Here is a 3,442-nt window from a genome sequence, read left to right on the forward strand (position 1 = left end):
ACGTAATACCGGTGGTGACCACACCGGTATATAAGCACTGTGTAGTAATATTGTATTCAGTATAGTCCCTACCTCCAACCAGTAAAGACCTGTTGAATTTACTCTTGTGGTCTGTGTAGTAATTCTAACTATAACACACAGACTTAACAGTGGCGACGAGTCCGATTCTTACCCTGCTGCAGTAATTTCCACGGCGACTTCGTCCACAGACAGGACGTCGAAGAGAGGTTTCCTCCCTCATCACCTACGGGAAGACACGTCGAGCGGCAGGCATTGAGCAACCGGAGTGCAGAAGACATCCTGATCTCGAAGCCTCCATCAGCGACTGTCAGCTTCTTCTACTACCTCGTGGTGGGTAAGCCGGGCAGCGACGCGACAGAAAGTCAACCGCGTTGGCTGTACAGACGGGGCTGGGAAGACGGAGGAATAAGGGCGGTGAGGTCGATCGCGACCAGAGATAAGGGCCGGGCCGCTTTCGAGCGAGAGGCGCAGCGCGGGACATCGATTGCGACCGGAGATAAGGGCCGCATTCGGGCTAAAGGCGCAGCGTCTGGGGAAACTGAAGGCGCGAGAGCCGCGGTGAAGCGAAGACAGCATCGGGGGACGAGTGAAGACCGCCAAGCGCGGGAAAACCGCCATTTTGTGGGCGGAGGACGACGGCAAGAGCGGGAAGCCGCCATCTTAGATAACATTAAAAATACGATAAATTGCTACGATGCCTAAACATGGGAACATTAATGCCTTCAACAGTGATATAGAAGACTGGGCTATGTATGTAGAACGCATACAAAACTATTGTAAGGCAAATAAAATTCCTGAGACAGATAAAGCACTAACATTACTAAACTTAATGGATGCGAAGACATACGGGCAATTGAAACACCTGTTATCACCAGATGAACCGGCGGATAAGACGTTCGAACAGATTGTTACTGTCCTAAAAAATCATCTTAGCCCCACGCCGCTGATGCTAGCGGAACGATTTAAATTTTACGATAGAAGACAGCGGCAAAATGAAAGCAATGCTGAATATTTGATGGAATTACGTAAGCTAGCAAAATATTGTCAGTTTGGAACGGGACTGACAGAGGCACTTCGAGATAGATTTGTGTGTGGTTTATTTAAACAGGATACACAAAGGCGACTGCTCGAGGAGAATGAGCTGTCTCTCGAGAAGGTGGTCACTATGGCAGCAGCACACGAGGCCGCAGCGAGAGGCACGGCAGTAATGCAGCTACGGCCACCGGAACTCGGTACAAACAAATTGGGATTGAGTTCTGTCAAATGTTATCGTTGTGGAAAGACAATGCACGATCAGAACCAGTGTTGGTTTAAAAACCAAGAATGCAGAACGTGTGGCAGGTTTGGCCACATAGCTAAAGTATGCCGGTCAGGAAAGAAGACCAGCAATAAAAAGTCACCGCAAGGAAAATATGCAAAGGTACACAAGGTGACAAAGAACAGTTTGACTGAACAGAAGTCAGATTCAGACGCTAGCAGTAATGAACTGGATAGCTTAAGAATACACAACGTTGGTAAGGATACAGACCTCCAGACAATTTGGGTCACTCTTAAGATAGCAGGAGTCCAAGTAAAAATGGAATTGGACACTGGATCGGCATTGACGGTCATGAATAAGAAAGATTACAGAAGGTTATTCCAACATATTCCCTTACAGGATACGGAGATTATATTGAAAACGTACACGGGGCAAAGAGTGTACCCCATCGGAAAAATAGAGGTAGAAGTGGTCCACAAGGGCGAAGGAAGCCAAGTAATGGACTTATATGTGCTACCTGAAGGAGATCCACCACTACTAGGACGGGAGTGGATTAGGAAAATGAATATGGACTGGCACTCCTTGAAAGCACTAACGGTAGATTCCGGGGAAACAGCTGTCAAACCTAAACGATTGTCCAGAATATTGGATGAGGCTAAAGAGGTGTTCCAGCCGGGACTGGGAACACTGAGAGGAATTACGGCAAACATCAAGATTGATGAACATGCACAACCAAAAATTTTTAAAGCCAGACCGGTACCCTATGCAATACGACCTGTGGTTGAAGCGGAGCTGGAAGCACTAGAACGTTCAGGGGTACTGTCTAAAGTAGATTGGAGTGAGTGGGCTACACCCATTGTTCCCGTTATGAAACGTCCTGCGAACAATAAGCCAGGAGATCCAGGGAAGGTTCGCATCTGTGGAGATTTCAAGATCACCGTTAATCCGGCGCTTCACACGGTGCAGTATCCGCTTCCACGGATTGAGGATATTTTCGCTTCACTGTCGGGCGGGAAACACTTCACCAAGATAGACCTGGCGCAGGCGTACTTGCAGATGGAGGTTGAAGAAGAGTCACGCCAATACCTCACGATCAACACGCATCGAGGGTTGTACCGGTACAATAGGCTGGTTTTTGGTGTGGCATCGGCTCCAGCAATTTGGCAGAGGGCCATGGAGCAGGTATTACAGGGAATTCCAGGCACACAATGTTACCTGGACGACATTCTGATCACAGGTGATGGTGATGAACAGCATCTCGCTAACTTGGAACTGGTGCTCAACAGACTGAAAGAGTATGGACTTAGGGTAAATCGGCAGAAATGTGAGTTCTTCCAGAAGCGGATCTCGTACTGTGGTCATGTCATTGACCGGGAGGGGCTTCATAAGTCTCCTGACAAGATAGCGGCAGTCGTAAAGGCTCCCGCTCCGGAGAATGTCTCTCAGTTGAGGTCGTTTCTAGGATTAATTAACTACTACCATAAATTTCTGCCAAATCTATCCACGGTGCTGCATCCATTGAACGCTCTTTTACAGAAAGGGGTACCATGGGACTGGGGCGAAAACTGTAAGAAGGCATTTCGCAAAAGCAAAGAATTGATCACCTCAGAGGAAGTGTTGGCTCACTTCAACCCGACACTGCCTATTCGGTTGGCTTGTGATGCTTCTCCATATGGTATTGGGGCAGTACTCTCACATAAATTGCCAAATGGCACGGAAAGGCCAGTTGCGTTTGCATCCAGATCATTGACCTCCGCTGAGCGCAACTATGCGCAGATCGACAGGGAGGCCCTTAGCCTTGTATGGGAGTGAAGAAGTTTAATCATTACCTACAGGGCCAAAAATTCACACTTCTGACGGACCATCAACCGTTGGTGTCCATTTTTAACCCTAAGAAGGGTGTTTTGGTGATGACAGCACAGCATCTCCAGAGATGGTCTCTTTTCTTAGGGGCACATCAATATCAGATAGAATTCAAAGGTACGAAACAGCATGGCAATGCTGATGGCCTGTCGCGCCTGCCACTACCTGAAGATGAAGACACAACGGAAGTTGACCCTGTTGAGTTATTTCATTCGACCATTATCGAGTGTTTACCTGTCACCAATGCAAGTATTGAAAGAGAAACCAGGAACGACCCGACACTGTCCAGAGTCTACGAGG

The sequence above is a fragment of the Somniosus microcephalus genome, chromosome 23, assembly GCF_052327205.1.
Source record: "Somniosus microcephalus isolate GS21.2 chromosome 23, FLI_Smic_1.0, whole genome shotgun sequence".
In the NCBI taxonomy this organism is placed as follows: Eukaryota; Metazoa; Chordata; class Chondrichthyes; order Squaliformes; family Somniosidae; genus Somniosus; species Somniosus microcephalus.